Source organism: Lepidochelys kempii, chromosome 2 (assembly GCF_965140285.1).
Source record: "Lepidochelys kempii isolate rLepKem1 chromosome 2, rLepKem1.hap1, whole genome shotgun sequence".
In the NCBI taxonomy this organism is placed as follows: domain Eukaryota; kingdom Metazoa; phylum Chordata; order Testudines; family Cheloniidae; genus Lepidochelys; species Lepidochelys kempii.
Genome location: NC_136381.1, coordinates 65,089,016 through 65,108,648, shown reverse-complemented (window position 1 = coordinate 65,108,648; position 19,633 = coordinate 65,089,016). Strand labels below are relative to the sequence as shown.

At 42.7% G+C, this 19,633-nt stretch overlaps 1 protein-coding gene and 1 long non-coding RNA gene across 4 annotated transcripts in view; one reads left to right on the top strand and one right to left on the bottom strand.

Moving 5' to 3' along the window:
- Positions 1-539: 539 nt before the first annotated feature.
- On the bottom strand, positions 540-14,850 carry LOC140906678 (uncharacterized). The gene is made up of 4 exons (XR_012157202.1): positions 14,555-14,850; positions 7,929-8,090; positions 1,249-1,484; positions 540-616 (listed from the first exon to the last, which is right to left on the bottom strand). It is a non-coding gene; the product is annotated as an uncharacterized LOC140906678 (long non-coding RNA).
- A 22-nt stretch (positions 14,851-14,872) lies between these two features.
- Positions 14,873-19,633, top strand: part of CLVS1 (clavesin 1) — a 139,346-nt gene continuing 134,585 nt past the window's right edge. The window contains exons 1-2 of one of the 3 annotated variants that reach the window (XM_073331048.2): positions 14,876-14,963; positions 15,839-16,005. The gene's annotated coding sequence lies outside the window, so the exon portion shown is untranslated. Of the gene's footprint in view, positions 14,964-15,783; positions 16,006-19,633 lie in introns of all 3 variants that reach the window. The other 2 variants (XM_073331047.2, XM_073331046.2) reach the window with 2 other exon arrangements.

Here is a 19,633-nt window from a genome sequence, read left to right as displayed (position 1 = left end):
GACTGTTAAGTCACCATAATGGCATTAATGTGGGACACCTTCCATGTGCTGCCAAACTGGGAGATATGATGTCTTGCTCCATATAAGGGGAGGGTTATCAAAACCTGGAGTCCAAGCATGATTCAGCCTTAAAGTCCAAAACAAGAAACCCGTGCACACCAGGCAGAATCCACTAAACAATGGAAGTCAATGTGCTTTGAATGGATTAATGTGCTAAGAGAGTTTTGATTCAGTAATCAGAAATAGGGACGCTTGCATAATACAGATGATCTTGGTTCTCTTGCAGTCTCTTGGGGTGTGGTATCAGCTGTGGCTGTTTCAAGTCACAATGGCATTTGGTCCACAGAAATGGTCTGTTAGCCAATAAACTTACTTACCAATAACATTAAATACAACTGAATTCCCTAAGATTTTGATCCTGTTTGTATTACGAATACTCTGCATTTCTTTAGTGCTTCCCCTCTGTAATGTCTCAAGGGCTTTACAAATCCTACTAAATTAGTTCCTACAATGCCCCTGTCAAGTAGGCAAGTATTACTTACCGCAATTTACAGCAAGGGAAACTGATGTGCAACAGGGTAAGAGACTTGTCCTTGTCTGCTGTCATGCAGCTTATCTGCAAGAGAGACAGGAATAAAATCCAGATCTTCTGATCCTCAGTATTGTAACTTCTCCATTGGAGAATGCTTCTTAAACTACACATTTGTTATAAGAGCCTTTCTTCCAAAAAGCAGGGATTTAATTTATATTAACTGGTCTAAGTGTAAACCACCTTTTCAAAGCTAGCTCACCAATGCATCCCCCTTGCATTTCCACAATATTTATTTCATAGTCACTGCACGTAACAGCTCCTCAGATACCATAGTGCTGAACATGGCATAGGAATCTAAATACAAAGCACAGCAGAGGTACAATACTGATCCTGGACGATGGCATAAGGATCCTCAGATATCATATATTCAATGCACATTTTAGTCACAATCCCTCGTGTAATCCTATTCCTGCTTTCCCAGCAACACTTATCTTGCATCACTTCTGAAACTAGAAACCACACAATGAACAACGAAGGGATTCGGAAATACTGTGCATCCCTGGTGTCTTGTTCATGTGCTTGAAACCAATTTCAAACATAGATACAGCCTAACATACCTGGATTTCTTGTAGCTGTGCCTATGGGGCTATGTCAGGGCCACTAAAATATTTAATGAGGAAACTGCCCTAGAAGCAACAGTGAAGGGAAACACTTACCATGTAGAGTTGTAGAAGAACTGACAGTCTCTTTGATCGTGGGTATGACTAGCACATTTCAAGCCATGGTGCAGAATAGAATAAATTGTCCCCTCTGAAGTGCTTCTGCAGGCCACCAAGTCGTCGTCTACTCGAAGAAGGATGGTCCCAGTGCTTAGGGTGCTGTCCTGGGATTCAGGAGATTTCTTGTATGGCCCTGGGCAAGGCACTTAGTTCCATTGCAGCTCAGTCCCCATCTATAAAATAGGAATGGCGGCACGTCCCTACCTCACAAAGGTGTTGTGAGGATAAATTTACTAAAGATTGTGAGGCACTCAGACACTACAGTGACGAGGGTCTTAGACTGAGAGGGTTTTCAATCCTGAGTGTGCCACAGTCAGTAGAAAGGAACCAAAGGAACCCCTTATCTGAACTTGCTGAGCTTGAGTGCTTCAGCTGAAATAAAGTCTGGATCCCAGCTACCCCTAATTTTGTTTTGCAACACCAAAACGTAGTCTGCTTGGCCTAAATCTATTTTTTCAGTTGGGAATGTGGTATTTTTAATCAGACAACCCATCGAAACCCTTATGAAAAATGGTATATTCTGTAGGAATTCAGTATATATAAAGACAAAAATTGGGCCAGATCTTCAGGTGGTGTAAATCAGCAGCACAGCATTGAAATCACTGGAACTACACTGATTTACACCAGCTGAAGATTGTGCCCGGTGTAGTTAGTGAGCATGTGCCTTACAAAAGATATACGTGCACTACCAAAAAACAATCAAAAAAAAAGAGGCAGGCCAAAATGGTCACTTGGAAATTTGACAATAATTTGCAATACATTATGTTGTACAGCTTTGAAATAATTTTTCCTTTTCCCAAAAGATAGAAAGAGCTAATTTGATAATCAACAAAACAAAACATTTATTTGTCCCCCACTAACACGTACACATTATAAAATTCCCATCACATCAAACCTTGAGTGTCCACCTCACCGACTCACATTTTCTCAACATCCTACATGCAGCATAATTTTGCTTATTCTTAATGGTAATAAGTGTAGTTGTTATACTGGGGAGCGTCTGCCACGGGTGATTTAGCTTTCTATCAAGTTATCACCACAGAAATGGCCCAAAGTTAACCCCTGCTCTTGTTTTAAGGGTTGAATGGCCAGATCCAATTTATAGATGACAATTTAGTTTAAACACAGGGTTAAACAATCTCTGGATTATGTTGGCTTTCCACAGATGTCTTGGCAGCCATGGAACAGACTTCAGTAGCACCTGGCAAAAGGGACTACTTCTGCTGGAATTAATTCTCCATTCTAAGGGTTTCTTTAACTCGCTATATATAATCGGAGCATGTATAGATAGTGGAACACACACAGAATATTCACATACCCAGTATTCTTTGTCTCTCACTATCTGTCCACACACACACTGACAGAACAAGAGAGACATGTCCCTCAGAGCAATTAAAGTCCCAGCCAAAAGGGGAAGGAAAGGACTAGAACCACTGCTCTGTGATCTATGAAGTGACAGCTCATTGGCATTTCTCCAGTCAGCCCTCCTCCAGGTCCATGGTCTCTGAAAACAAGCCTATTAATTCCTTTCTGAACATAAAATCTAGGGTGCCTGGGGTAGCGGCTCCTTCTCCACTCCTGCTGAACAGCTGACAAAAGAGTGGGTAATGACACAAATAAGACAGCAAGAAGGTGCTATTGCTCTTGCATTTCCTTTTCTCTCCTGCTTCTCCCACCTTTTTCTTGTTTGTTTATTAATGATGAAAATACCTGGCTGATACAAAAATGCAAAGCTGCTGCTAAACAGCCCCCGTTAGTCCTAGGATCTGCTGCTGCATCTGCTTCTGGTGCTGCCAGTTAGGGCAGCAGATGATTTCAGGCGGTTTTTTATTGGCAATGTAGTTAAACCTGTCGTGCACTGTCAGGCCTTGGGAAAGTACGATGAACACACATTTTAATGATTAAATCAGCACCTATTTGGAATGGGGACAGCAGCAGCCTCTCCTCCCGAGGGACCTGCCAGGTTTGACAAGCAGAAAACACAAAAGCTTCCAACCTGTCAGGCTGCTGCAGGACCCTAGATCTGTTATTCATTCTTTGCGGATTGTACAGGAGCTCGCCACCCACCAGTAGCAAGATAATATTGTCAGTGTTTAGGCCCCAACTCTAATGCTGGATCCCTAGGAGAAGAATTTGCACTAGGAAGCAGTTTCAGTGGGTTACTGTGACTTTCATTTCCTGATACATAGTGTTAACATAAGCTGTTAAACTGCTGACTGTGTTTCTCCCCAGAGGTGAGTGAAATAACTCCTGTTCAGTTATGTACATATAAATACATACACACACACACAAAGGCCACAGCCTTGGCTAGTGTAAATCAGCACAGCTCCGTTGACTTCAGTGGAGCTCTGTTGATTTTCACCAGCTGAGGATTGGGGTCATAATCTCGCTTGTTCTCTGTATATGCACATACATGCACTTCAACCCCAATTACACAAACTTCAGCAATCCAAAATGGGGTCATGTCCCCCATCTGTTTTTTTCATTGAAAACTCTCCCAGTTGTCCAAAACCAGAAATATGTGAAATTATTCAATATCCCCAGTGACATTCAGATAATTGAGGTTATACCGCATGCATGCTTGCTTGCACACATGTAAGTCCTTACTATCAATATTATTATAGGCTTACAGAGTTGCTAGCCAAAGCATCAAACATTTATGTGCTTCATTCATTTTTAAAATAACATACAAAATATTTTAAAATAACAAATTCAGTCTAAACCATCCCCCAGTTATACAATAAATTAAACAACCAACTGACAGTGCACTGATATTGGCCCCATCTCCAGCAATCTCAATCAACCTCACCTTTCAGTTCTCTCCAATCAGAAGGCAGATAACTGTGCTTTGAGGTCAACAATTGAGATTATTTGGGACAGAAATGGGGGAAACAGGGATGTGAATTCTAAAGGCCTGGCCAGGACACTGGACCCATTGCACTAAGGAAGTTGAGATTGGCAGATGGAAGAATACAAAAATATAGTGCCAATAAAAAAGTTTAAAAGCCTCTCTGAAACATTTCCAGAATATTTTCTGTAAAATGTAGTGTATGCAGAATACGTAATTGTGTGGTGTATATAACCACACTGCTCCAACAAAAACTACACACTCATAGGACCAAGAAACTCTCCTCCTTCCTGGAGTGCAGGTCTTTAAACAAAAAGGTATTTCTAAAATAATTCTACATGAAACCCTATCCTAAACGTTCTCTTTAGGCATGTCTACCACCTGGATAATTTTCCTCACCCTAAGTCTTCTCTGCAGACTTGGTTTCCACTAGGGATCTTTAGCTCAGGATCAGGGAGAAAAACATTAGTTCTGATCTCAGAATACTAATGGTAGATTTTATAAAATGGTATTGTAATTCATTAAGGGCTAGATTATGGTACTTAGACAAAGCCTACAGTAAGGAGCATTGCTGAATAACACCTCAAGAGTAGCACCAGGGGAATTCCTTCTTCAGGGATACAAAATGGGTACATAGAGGCAGCATTCCTGCTACTACATTCTTTTGTGCAACATAATTTACTTCCCTCCACCATAGGCGCCAACTTCCCCTCTTTCACATGGTGCTCGATCCCCCACTCTACCCCTGGCCCTGCACCCACTCCAAACCTTCCATGAGGCCCCGCCCCTGCCCCTCCTCTTCCCATTCCTTCCCTGCCCCCATTCCAACCCCTTCCCCAAAGTCCCCACCCCAACTCCACCCCCTCCCTGCCAATATTCCAACTCCTTCCCCAAATCCCCGCCCCAGCCCTGCCTCTCCCCCTCCTCTCCTGAGCACGGCACGTTCCCACTCCCAGAGTATGCTAACACTGCCAAACAGCTGTTTGGTGGCGGCCAGGTGGGAAATGCTGGGAGATAGGCAGAGGAGCGGGGACGTGGTGCGCTCAAGGGGGAGGAGGAGGTGGGGTGGGAGGGGAGCTTGGCTGCCAGTGGGTGCAGAGCACCCACTAATTTTTCCCCATGGGTGCTCCAGCCCCAGAGCACCCATGAAGTCGATGCCTATGCCCCCCAGTGATGGGACAGTGTGTGAAGGAGAGGCAGCAATAGCTATATTTAGACCATAGGGCACCCTGGAAGAGTAAGGAGTATGCAGTCCCAGAGGGCTCCAGAGCACAGGGGCTTTACCTGACCTACACAAGGTGGTGGGTCTGTTCTTTACACCCCCTCGGCTATGGAAACCTGTGTATTGGGCCAGCCAAAATATAACCAGACATTCTTCACTCTAAAAGTAAATCTGTTTTCTTATTGTCCCCTTGGTTGACAGCACTTGGGCACAGCAAAGTTACCAAATACATACAAAATCATTTGGCAGGTCAAGAGTTAATTTCTCACTGTAATGTCAGCTGATCCACGTTCCACAAATTCCTATATTAAAAATGAAGACAGCATCCTAACTAGCCATCCAAAATATTGCATATGTTCAAGGCGATAACATTCCAGTGAAAAAACATTTCATCTCCTGATCTTTGGCATGATACTGCCACCCTCATTCATGCTGAGTAAAATCTTACCCTATAAATAAGTCCATTGAATTCAGTTAGGGCCCGATTCTTAGCTTCTTTAAAATAGGGTATCCCTATTGAACTTAATGGCATGATGCTAACTCACATCAGCCGAGGGTCTGGCCCATTGAGATTGCTTGGAGTGTGGTACTGCTTAACATTTGAAATTCGTCCTGTGAAGATGGCTCACCCCAAGGCCTCATCTCTATTTAAGCCCCACCTATGACCTATTTGGATTACATGGGACTTATGTGGTGCACAGGAAATGTGAGAGCACTCAGCAGAGGGGTGACTTTTACCCATCATGAGTAAGCATGACAGAATCAGGCTATCTGTGATTAAATTCATCACATCAACAATTCACTAGTGAACATTTTTTCATTCAGTAAAAATAGCACATTGTGTACATATTTTAAAATATTTTTAGAGTTTGAAAAATATTCAAAGTCTTCTAACATATATATGAAATCCTCTGAAATTTGATATAGGCATTACTGTTCCTTTAAGAATTGTAAGTTATTGGGCTCAAACAGTTTAAGCATCTTTTTTAATCTCCTGGAGCTGTCAGTACATTAACTTTGCAAGCAAATAAACACAGATAATTGTAGGTGAGGGGGAAAGAATGAGTTCCCAATTATTATTAAAATTGGACTATTAGTTTTAGGTACAGCAACTTGTTCATGAAAGATAAGACAAGACACAAGAGTATGCCAAATTTTTCTTTATTGTTATTTTTAAAAATTTCCTATCCACCAGTTGATTGCTACAAATTGAAGACCAGTGACTTAACACTGAAAAAAACAAAATAAAACTAGAGGGATTTTTTTTTTAAGGTCTACTGTCCTCTTAATATACGTGCAACTTCCACCAGCATTGCTTCTGACCCTTTAAAATGCTAAATGCCTTCAGTTGCCATTTGCTGTAGCTATGTGTATGCATCAGCAGAGAAGTGAGTGACATAGTTTAGTGCTATTTGTATTCCGAAACTCCTTCCCCTCTTGAATTCTTTGCTAATTATTTTAAACACTTCTAATCCTGAAGGGTGAAATTCATACCTGTTCCAAGAGCAAAGCATGAGGTCATTGCACCACCTAAGACCCAACTGAGCCCTAGTTTGACAGGTTAAGTGGCGCATAGGTCTTATGCTGGTCCTCTGCACAGGGATAACGTTCACATGAACAGCATAAAAACCAGAGATTGGTGCACAAGTTTTGGTTAACACTTAAAGGGCCCAATCCTGCTTGAGGTCAGGGAGGCCCAGAGCCACAAGAGACTTAGGTACCTAAATTCCAGATTTAAATGCTATTGCAATTCACAAAACCCCTGTGCAGCTGCTGCATAACCCTGTAGGTGTCTAAACTCACTCAATGCGGACATTTTTTCAGTAAAAGTTCCCTAGGTCCCTATTTTTCTGCCTCTGGGCATGCACACTGAAGCCTCAGGCAGGTGTCTGGGCACCTATGTCACACCGAAGTCCCAACATGATCCTCAGTCAGGTGAAGCTAGATGTTGACCCACCTGTCTTACCTGGAGAGCCTGACCTGGTAAGTGTGGTAAGAGCATGCCCAACTTCACATAAAACAGCCAGGAGTGAAAGGCCTCCCTTATAACCTTTAGCCCAGTGGCTGGGCTCACATGGGATGTGGGAGCTCCTGGTCCAATTTCCGCCTCTGCCTGATGAGGAGAAGGTATTTGGACAGAGGTTTTCCTACCTCTTAGGTGAATGCCTTAACCCAGGGATCAGCAACCTTTGGCACGCAGCCTGTCAGGGAAATCTGCTGGCGGGCCAGGACAGTTTGTTTACCTGCAGCATCCGCAGGTTTGGCCGATCGCAGCGCCCAATCAGAATCAGCTTTGGTGGGAATCAGCTTTGCAATGCCTGAGTCATTTTGTGGAGATGGGCCTGAGAGTTTTGGACCTAATGTCAGTGAAAGCAGACTCTAATTGAACGCTTCATATAAAATTTAAATTGACACTTAATATATTGGTTATTGCCTACTATACAAATTCCAGTTATACAGCTTACTAACAGCCACTGATATTGTATGAAGATAAACATTTTTGCTTTAGCCCAGATGGTAACCAGCTGGATCCATTTATAATCTTACCTGTGACATGAAGAGCTGAATTCTGCCCTCCTGTGACTTTCTGTCAATGCAGGCCACACATACGTGTCCAGTGGTAGGATTTCTGTTATTGATGCAAATATATTTTACTTTCAAATGTTTGTGTTATCTCACTGGCTTTCTTCTGAAATGAAGCATACATGCCTATGGAAATAGCAATAGCCAAATTATAGTGAGCATCATATCAAAAGATCATTTTGGATCACTCTTAAAAGTGACTGTATAAAACCTGCACCTTCTTACTAAACCTTTGAAGTGGTCACTTCAGAAAGTGGACTGTCTACTCAAGGTGGTCTATAGAATTATGTTCATTGTATGTAATAGTGTTAGCAATCCCCATTGAAGTACTGTATAGTAGATTATTTTTACTATACGTACAGTAACTGGATACTTGCAGTAGGATTCTAAAAATAGAATGTATATTATTATTCAAAAATTCTCTCAGTACAGGACATAAATGTCTGATGACACCCCTGGTGTCCAGAGAGCTATGAAGATGCCTTCCGGGGTGCCACATGACTCTTTCTGAACTCTGAGCTCCTTGCCTCTACCACTGGAAACTGCTGCTTTACCTCTCCCAGCTCCTGTGGTTGGGTCAGAGACTACAAGCGGCTTGGAGTCCTGGTTTTAAATATACAGGGTTGGAGGAAGGGGGTGAATAAATGGACACAGCTCACCATTCACTAAAAGCAGAGGATCTGCCTCACAGATCTCCCTTCCCCTTGGCTGGGGCAGTGAAAGCTCCCCCTTTTATTTGAATTGAATGTAACCTCTGAATTGTAGGCAGTGCTGATAGTGATGCCCATAGTTAAAGTTACCTGACATGTCCCATTGCAAGACCCTGTTTTCGATTGCTTATTTATATCATTCAGCCTGAAATTTTCCTTGCTGAGTGTCTGTTTTTAAAAACAACAACCCTATTTCAGCACAAATGATTCAGCCATTCCTTAGAACAAGATTAGGAAAAATTCCTATAGCTGTTTCATTGAAAAGCTCTAGACCCTCCCTACTTTGGAGCAGGAGGTTGAAGCTTGTCAGGGAGGTTGCCCTGATATCAAGGATGTGCTTTTTCTCATGCTCATGAAAAACTGCCACAATTTGGGCAAGTTATTAGCCTTGGGGAAAAAACACAGTTCATACATGCTCAACAGAGTCTTATTAGAGATTGGCAGCTAAATTCTCTGAAGAGTCTGTTGGTACTGAGAATGAACCATACCCTCAGAGCTCCTACCTGCCAACCAAACTGCACATCTACCATTTCCACAGACAGACTGAGCATGCTCCAGCCTGGGCCTGCATGATTTTACCTGCAATTGTTCCTCCTGAATACCCTGTGCTTTCAATTCCTGCCCACCCCCAACTTTCCTGGCAACGAGGCAGTGTGGAACAGAAGGAGGAAACTGCCTGACTCAGATGCAGTGGGGACAAAAGATGAATGGAGTAGGGGTGGAGGGAGTAGATTGGGAAAAAGTAGGGGGAGATTGGGAGCTATGGAGGTGACACTGGGAGCTGGGTTGGAGACTGGGACTTGCTAGGCCAGGAGACTGGGATTGCAAGCTAGTGAGAGTGGGGAATGTGAGTGGAGGGAAATGGGATCCAGTGAGCAGCAAGAGACTGAGAGCAGGTGAGGAGATGAGGCGAGGAAGACTGACTGTCTGGGCACAGATACTGGGACAACTATCTGAGTGGGATTGGGAGTAGGGGGGAAAGACTGCAATCAAACAAGGAACCTGGGTGGGAGGTGGACTTGTATAAAGAACCAGGGGAGACTGGGATTGGCTGGGACAAGGTGTTTGGGTGGAAGATGGAGACTGGAGAATGGGGGGAAAACAGAAATCAGAGGTAGCCATGGGGGAAGACCGGGTCTTGGACAGTGAGCTTGGAGGGTGAGATTGGGTCTAACTGTGCAAAGGGAGAGCCTTGGGAGTGGGTCAAGGAGCCAAAGGGGGCAGATTAGGATGAGCAACTGGGAGAAGGTGGACAGGGACAGAATAGAGGGGCAAGGGCAGGGGCAGAAGTGTCTGTTACCTCTAAAGCGCATTCCCCTCAAGAACCTGTCATGGAATCAAAGATTCCTGAGTCTCATCATTCTGATGCTGTCAGCAATTATCTGTGGCAAAGCATGTGTTTAGTATTCCTTTAGTGATTGGTCTACATAGTGAATGACAGCCTACTACACTCCATATTCATTCTACAACTACTCGGGCAATAGTTAAACCTTTTCGTGCTACTGTCCAGGTTGCTGTTATATATCTTCCATAAACCAAGGAAATAAAAGTCTGAATAACCACATATCATATTTGGCACAAAAGCTCCATTAAATTCAATTGGACCGTGAGAAAAAAATCCCTGCTTTCATTTTGCCAAAAAGTTCAGTGTTTCTAAAAATCCAGGTGTCATGGATTTTTCCAGACCAGCCAATGTTTCTGTCACTAATGTACCCAGAGTGATTCCTCAAGGCCTTCATCTTCATGGAATAGTACTCCTTGCACTTTATATACTCAGCTGATAAGTTTGGTGCCTGCAGAACCTAGTGAATATGCTAGACCAGAAGAATTACTGCTCATTTTCAGAGCTTTCAGTGCCTATAGAGACTCAAATCAATCAGACCACGATCAGATATTGGGACAGAATGTACTGGGATTACAGAACACAGAGGAAGTGCATGATGTGTATTTAGGCAATCAGTGGGTGATTGCCAACACTTGGTTTAAGAAAAGAGACTATCATCTTTACACATACCAAAGCAGTGCAGTATGCATAGAAATAGATTTCTTGCTTACCCAAATGAACCAGAGTAAGATGGTTAAAGATTGCAAGGTTATCTTGAGCAAAAGCAGTCTAATTCCAACCCACTGGTGGCAACGGTTGTGACTGGCAAATAGACACGGCCTGAGCTTTGCTCCAGTGAGACATGTATCAAAAGTGGGGAGTATGTGGCACGACTGCAGTCAAGTTTAAGGAGACAATTAAAAGGTTTGAGACAAGAGATATATACATTGGAACAGCAGAAGAGGAGTGGTGTATCTTCAGGAACATATTGATCCAAGAAGCTGATATGCTATGTTGATGTGCTAAGATGGGTAGATCACAATCTCATGTAAAACTGGTGTACTGAGGAGATGCAGAAAGAAGTAAGAAATAAGAGAAGCCAGAAAGGTGATGGAAAATAACCTTTCAGAAGAAGTAGTTGCTGCCTGCAGAACCTCCAAGCAAACAACAAATCAAGTAGTCAGAAAGGCAAGAAACCTAATTTAAGAAGAGCTGTATAGTAAGTTGAACAACTGTCCTTAACTTGACAACAAGAAGTATATGTGATCAAACGGACAAGAAACAAAAGGAGGGAACATGAAGCAACCATGCCATTCATAAGGGATGCAAGTGGCAGACTGCTTGTTACATGTATGTAACCAATGGTGAAAACATTACATTGGTCTACTTAATGAGGAGAACCCTTTATATGCGATACTACCGTCATTGGAACTGACAATCACAGATGTTGATGACCGTTAAGGCTGCCCTGCTGAAGATGGCACCTGGAAAAGCAGCAGATCCATACAAAGTCATGTTGGAAATGATCAAAGCCTTGAGACTGGTTGGTATACACTGGCTCATGTAAATCCTACATTGTATTTTAAAATAAAAGAAAAATCCCAAAAGACTGGAGAATGTATATTGGTACTGTTAAAGAAACAGTACACAACTGTTTAAAGTACTGAGGAATTAAGCTGCTGTCCCACTTCATGAAACTATTACAGAGAATCAGATAGTTGCATTCATCAAATAGCGGAGCCCATTTTAGGAAAGAAGCAGTTTGTTTTTAGAAAAGGAAAGTGGACAACAGATAGTATGTTCATTGCTAGACAGTTGGTAGAAAAGAAGCTGGAGGGAAATGTTGAGCACTTTTTTTGATTTGGAGAAACCATTTAACAAAGTACTTTGGCAACTACTGTTATGATGAGGTGAGACAATGTTTGTATGACAATTCCATGAAAAAGGTGAGAATGCCCTTCAGTGTAATGGAAGCTTTTGAGGTGAAGGTTGAGCTCCATAAAGGATCAGCCCTTAGTCCATTACTATTCATAATTCTGGTGGCCTTCATAAGAAAGCAAATCCAAATACAAGATGATACTGCATTAATGGCCCATAGTGAGGAAGTTTTGGTCCAGATGATTGATGCCTGGAGCAGGAAACTAACAAACTATGGCTCAAAATGAGTAAAGAAAAGAATGAAGACATATGGGTAACTCACATACGAGAGATGAATATCAACATCAAGGGCCAGCGCCTAAATCAGGTTTTTGCTTTTGCTTGGGGGCCGGTTAGAAGAAAATGTAGAAATTGACAGAGAATTGCAACAAGCCTGTTCAGTGTGGGGAAAGATAAGTGGATTTATTCATGATAAACAGATGTCCAGATTACTTCAGGGTCAGTTATACAAAATCATGGGAAGACCAGCTCTTCTGTATGGATCAGAGACATGGGTAACCAAAGAGAGGCACTTGAGAGGACTTGGAGCCATTGAAATGAAATGTCTGAGGGGAGTGAGTGGGGTGATATTGCTGGACAAAATGCTTAATGATGTCATCAGGAGTGAAACCAAGATCTACAATATCAAAGAGAAGCTGTAAGAGAGGAGGCTGAGATGGTATGGTCATGCATGGCTAAAGGGATCTCTTTTGGGGAGGCATTTGAGACTAGGATTCGTGGGAAGAGAAAAAGAGCACGGCCAAGAAAACAATGGATACACCAGGTATGGGAGGACAGAGTGGACGTAAAGTGTTAGCACCTGTTAGTAAATATTAACCCTTTTAGTTTTTTTTCTTGTATATTAAATGTATTTACATATGAACTATTGTCCCAAAATCTTTAAGGTATTAGCAAAGAGTGTGTTTGAATAGTAAGGCCAGAGTGCTGGTTTATAACCTGTGAGTGACCTATATTAAAGAATTTCTTAAGATTGAGTATTGGACCATACTTCATTATGGCTGGTGCCTCCAACTCTGGGAAAACAGTTGTTCAGGAAAGAGACCCCCCTCAGACTAGTAAAAGAGTCTGCAGAAATATAATCAGGACTGGGAGATTGATAAGGAACAATTGTTATTGCAGATGTTTTCTGTAATGATGAAATGGGGATCCATTAAAAGATGTTAACTCAGTGACAACTGCTGGTTGTTCCAGCTGTCAGTAATAATGACTGGATTAGAATGCCCTTGAGGTTACATGATTGATAAGATAAAACTACCATAAAAGATATTCCATAAGTAATGAAGTAAAAAATGTTAAAACATGACACAGTGAAATTAATCATGGGAAAGTATTTTTCCCTCCAAAAAGGGGTTTGTCTCCTCCCCTATAGAAGGACAGAGGTTTTGAAAATCAGGTAGGGAGTGCAAACTGCTGGCATCCCACCAGTTACAGAGGAGAGAGAGAGATGCAAAAGCCAGCTCTTTACCTTACACTACGGGTAATAATGTATCTATTCTTTCTGTATTCTGAATAGTGCTGTACGAATTTCAGACTGATCATCTTTGATTAAATAATTACATTTGAGCCTGTTTGACAATTTCAAATTGTTAATAAATTCAAACATACAACAGGAGTGAACATTGGACCAGCAAGCCTGAAAAAAGACTATTCCAGTGTCCCAACCCCAGCTAGCTTGGAAAAGGGAAGAAGGAGATACTACATCGGGAGGGCCAGAGAGACAATGGTGATCTGTGTCCCATCTACTGCCCACTATAGTTTAGGATGTCCAGCTCAGTGAACCCATCTATTATTTCCTGCACATTGTCCAGCCTCACTACTGTCTACATCAAGGCACACTTTAGCAGCTTGCATATCTTGATGACAAGTACCTCCACCATTGATTTTTCCAAAGCCAAATTGATGACTCATCAGTTGGAAGTAATCTAGGGTTGCAAGCTTCCACATGGTGATCACCATTCATTTCTCCAGTGTAAGGACAGCACTCATCTTGGTGTTCATTCTCTGCAAGATGGGGTTGAGCTGAGCACACAACTCCGGAAATTTGTTTTTCTACATTTGAAAGTTCTGGAGCCACTGCTTGTCATCTCAGGTTTGCTTCTCAATTTGGCCCCACCACTTGGTGCTCATCAGATGGGACCAAAACTGCCACTCTACCAGTTGCAGTCATTCTGTAGTCACTGTCCAATCATCTTGTTTAGTTTGTCCAAGTGCTATGTCCTTGCAAATACAACAGTATCATATGTCCTGTCCTTACAATGGAGAAGAGAGATGTGTTCCTCTGTGCTGCATCAGTGTTTTCAGGAAGGAATTCATGAGTTATAGAATCACAGAATATTAGGGTTGGAAGAGAGGCCCACAGATTAAGGCTATCATTAAAGCTTGCTTTCTCTGTGACAGCCCCAGATTTCCTGGCTGGACTCACAGCCATAGTCCTAGACAGTCAGGGAGGAGGGGGTTCCATTAGCGCTGAGATTTAACTGGGAAATCTGGAGAACAGCCTGGGGTGGATTTTTTTTCCCCCTCCCGCATCTGCCCAGTGCAGCTCAGGCTGCTAGAGCTGTAAGAAACGTCTGCAAAATCATCAATCTCACGGGACCTCTCACGGGACCTCCACTCACCACGCGGTGAATTTAGGAGCACCGAGGAGCTCCCTTGGGGAGTGTGTCCTCCTGTCATGTGTTCCCATCCTGCTTCCAGGGCGAACCTCACAATCGGTCTGGGCGCCGCTTGTCGCGGAGCCGCTCTCACATCACGGGGGCTCCGAGTGTGCCCCCCTGCCGGAGGAGTAGGTGACCCGGGAGGCCTTTAGGACCCAGGGGAATGCCAGCCACCGTGCGAGGCTTTGGTGCCCACGCCTCCTACCAAAAATCCACAGCCCGGTGGCGCTGGGGCGCTCCCCTTCCCCGGCTCCGCGAGAGATCTGAGCCTGGCGCCGGCAGAGAGGGAGCCTTCTCCCCCACCCATCTCAGCAGCAAAGGCACCTGCCGGGAAAAATACCCCCAGGCAAGGCTGCGTGGCCCTGTGCAGGTATTTGGGTTTGTTTTCTTCTGGCTTTTCAGAGGCTCCTGCCGCCCCTTCCTCCCGCCCCCAACCCCTCCACGGCTGCGGCGTTTCAGCACTACCCTGCCTGGACAGCTCTCAGCCGCAGTCCTGCCCCGCGTTCCTTCCTGGCCGCCGCTCCTCATCTTGCACTTCTCCGGGAGCAGTAGTATAGACATTCTCCAGCCAAAACCCCAGCCCCCGGCAGGGCAGGGGCAGGGGCAGGGGCAGGGGCGCGAGTTGGGGGGGGGGGTTCAGCTGAATGATGCAATCTAAAAACAAAGGGGGGGGGAGGAAAGTGAGGGGAGGCTGGAAGGACCCCCTAGCCAGGCGCTGGCAGATGGGGCGCGTGCCCAAGACCAGCAGGGAGCCGCTCCTCCTCAGTAAATTGCTGTCTGTGTTTTCATCGGGCACGTTAAACCCGAAGCGGGAGGACAGGCTGGGGAGAACAATCAGGGGTCAAGCCGATGTTCTGGTTCCCCGAAGGGAAATCATCATTAATGGTGGTGCGCGCGCGGGGGAGGGTTGTGGGGTGAGTCACTTCCACCCGGCTCCCCTCAGCTCCTCCACTACAGAAACTCAAGGAGCAAGTTGCTCTCATGTAATGTAAGATTAAAAAAAAAAAAAGGATTTATCTTAATCGATTAAAAAACACCCGAAAGGCAAATAAAGGCAAGAAATACCACGTATTTTATTGGACCGACTGTAATTGATTGTCAGCTGTTCAAAGCTTGGGGGAGGATGTTGTTTCTGTGGGTCTTTTCCCCCTTCTCAAAATGCTGATTCCTAAATATTTGCTCCAAATAAGCCTGAATAAAAATGAAGTTAAGGAACAGATGGCTGGTCTTTCTTTCACTTGTCAGCGACTGGACTGGATCATATTTTGGAAGGAATGATCAAATTATAGAAAGGCAGATTTCATGGAATCAGATGATAAAATTGATTTTCTAGTATATGAAAAGTTAACATGGCGCCAGCATGTAAATGACATACTATGCAACAACATTATGCCATGCATGGCATAGCAAAGGTAAGGATTTTATTTTTCAGCTAATAGTAAGTTGGATAACCTTATATATCTTTTACTGATTTGTAGTTAAGTATCCAGCTTGACATTAACAGGGTCCATTTGTTTTTGTCAGCATAATCAGTTCTAACATATAGAAAATATTGCTGATGATTTTAAGGATTTTATTGATTCATCTCATCTTTGAAAATCATTGAGTATTTTGTAGGAGTCAGCCTTTTGCAAAGTAATACAAAATAATGGAAACTGTAATAATCCATTTTAAGAACCTTTTGAGTTCCTGGTTCATTATTTAATCACTCCTGACTTTTTAATCTTGTGCACACCTGATTCTGCAACTCTTACTTACATTGCATAGCTCTTACTCCAGTGAGATTCTGCAATGTAAGGGTTGCAGGAATTAATTTGACAGCATTGGTTCACATATATAATTCATTAAAGTCTGTTTGCTTTGTACATAGAGCATACCTTATTCAAACACCAGGATGGGCTGCTGATGTTCCAAAAGAGGACAATATCGGATAAAATGCAAATGTTTTGACTAGTTCTATAGTATACTTCAGATACGTTCCTTAAACCTTGGATCTGTAAGTCCCTGCAGCTTTCCAGTTACATGTGCAATCGATGAAACATTTACATCACTGTTTGGCAAGAGCATTTTATTCTCTCACTATAGCTATTTCTAGTGTTACCATCTCTGTAGCATCTGGACACCACTATGACATACACATGGCATGTAGTAAAGAAACAGAACCAATATCAGGCTTATTTTACTGAGGAGGGGAAGGGTTGTGAAGTTCAATGAGTAGTGGCCAATGCTGATTTTGTTTGGTGAATAAACAGAGCCTCATCCCTTTTGAATTCAATATAATCTCAAGAGATTTAATCTGAGAACTCCCCAAACAGTATTCTTCCATATAGGATTTGTGGAAATCAAAATCCTAATGTCTAGCACTTTCCTTAACAGACTACAAACCTTTATCCATTCTAAAAAGAAATTAAACTTCTCCTTTTATGTAAATTTGGAACTGAAGGTGTGTGCAAGGGCTCAGAAGTAAAACTACAGGAAAATTCCAGCATTTCCTCATTTCAGTGGTGTGGAAGTCCAATCTCTTTCTTTCAAAATAAATGCAGTACAGGGTTAGTAAAGGGACTGATCCTGCAGGCCCTACTCAGGAAAAATGTGCACTGTCTTCATTGGGAATTATGCCCCCAATTAGAACTAAAAGCAGCAAGATTGTGCCAGTCATGTACGATTAACATTAGCATGCAGTGAACTGTTGTTTTTAAAGGATCCAACATTTATAATGTGGATCAAAAGAACAGGAAAATTAGGCAAGTTGTGTTTTTTTAAAGGCATAGGAATAAATCCATTGATTATGTGTCAGGTACAACTTATACATATGCTTGTGCAGATATTGTAACACAATCGTCTCTACCCATATAGTAACTCCCATCCCTCAGCATTTCCGTCACTCACCACTCAGATTTCAGCATGTTTCACAGATATCCTATTTGTATGCAAGAATTCATGGCATTATCCATTACTGACAATGTATTCTAAAAGAAGAATATTAAACTGCATGCGCAGTGTAGTCCATTGGATTGCGTTTGACAAAAGCCTATGAATATGATGCTTTGTGAAGGACTGCATACTGACATTTGGACTATTTGACACACATTTCATGAATAACATGTGTCCTACTGCCTGTTTTATTCCTTCTGAATTTTCCATACTTTGGATGCCCAAGTTCATTGATGACATTGCATATGATATGCATTTTATCAAGGCTTGGTTCCCTATTGATATCAAATTATTTGAGGAAAGACTGCTATCATTTTATGAGCTTATAAGATATTTTGTACAAAATATTTATTTAAAAGATATTTGAGTGCCACCATGACACTGTTTCTACACAACTTATGAAAATATATGATGCAAATTCCAGACTTAAAGATAATTGGCCAAATTCTCCATCGCTTTTACACCCTGCCACCTTATTACTCGAATCTCTTAATGTCTATCAACCCATAGAAACAACAGGAGCAAATGGAAGCAGGTGGTGCAGTCTAGTGTAATATCAATCTAGTGGCTGCAGCATTTTGTCCTGCACTATGGCTGAACTACCAGTGCTGGATAGATAAGTGTTGCGCTCAGGTAACCTGTAACTGACTTAGGGCTTGTCTACATGGTGCAGCAATACAAACTACAGGGGTATGATTTCTAAAGCCACTACTATGTTGCACAGTAATTGGTCCATGTAGACCCCTTTGGTTCACACTCAAAAGTTCCCTATTATTTTTTAACAACTATCACACAGTAGGGAACGAGCAGGGCCTGCACAGACTGCATGACACCTTACTGTGCTTTGGAAATCATACTCCCATAATGTGCACTACTCCACAATTAAGACCTGGCCAAAAGTTGTGTGTGTGGGTGGGGGGAGGGTAGCGTGGGGGAGACTAACTTGAGAGCATTAGGGATCTGTCATGTGTTAGTGTCACTAAACTTAAGGAAGTGTTTATATTTGTACCGTAGCTAGGATTCCTAGTTCCAGGAAATTCTGGAGTCTTGAGTTGTTGAGTCTGATATTGATGTTATAATCACAACCATTTCCTATTCCCACATTCAAGAGAAGCTACAATGCCCCAGTGAAGTAAATATCAGACTTAGAAAGATAATGAAATAAGATATTTTCCCCCATTTAACCTCACTGATCCATTCTAATCTTCATATAGAGAAGTAGGAAATGATTGTGATGGCACTAGTAAGATGGGACTCTAACAACCTCTCGGATTTTGATGGGAGAGCAAATCAAAGAAGAAGTGCAAATATTAATGAAACATAAAGAAACATTAAACTGCTGAGGTCTAGATTGTGCCATTTAGACTCAGCCTTACACTGGGGACAATGTGGAGCTGCAGCGCCCTGGAAGGAGCACTGGACACACTGTCTCATGGAGCTCTCTAGTGCATAGGAAGAACATGCACATAGCTTCATTTCAGCCAATGAGGTATAGCATAACCCTGGTCAGTATGTAAGGGATGGAATGAGAATTGCATGGTGAGGGTACTAACTCAGGAAACCAGTGTTCAGCCTCCTGCTCCATCAACCACTTCCTGTATGACTTTGGGCAGACTACTTCGTCCCACTGTGCCTCAGTTTCCCCTCTGTAAAATTGGAATAATAGTACTTTGCTGCACGATAGGGGTGATATGAGGATAAATATCATAGTATCTCATGGTATTTAGTGTAACAGAGGCCATATATGCACTATACATAGATTCATTTATAACTCCATCTCTCCTTTCCTGTTAGACAGGGGTGCTGGAACAATTTTTATAGTGTGGGTGTTGACAGCCATTGAACCAGACTGCAAACCTTGTATATAATGGAAAACAGTTCAAGCCAGGGAGTGCTGCAGCCCCCCACACTCCTATTCCAGCATCTATGCCAGTATTGAGTAGAATCTAACCCCAAGTTGTTTCACAGAGTTAATATCAACATATTTTAAAAAGCAATTTAATGAGATGACACCCACATGGTGAAAGTTGAGTCACTCTGGACTATCATCTTACTTCCATTTCTGCCCACTCACTTCCCTTCCAGAATGGTTTGAGCAGCCAATAT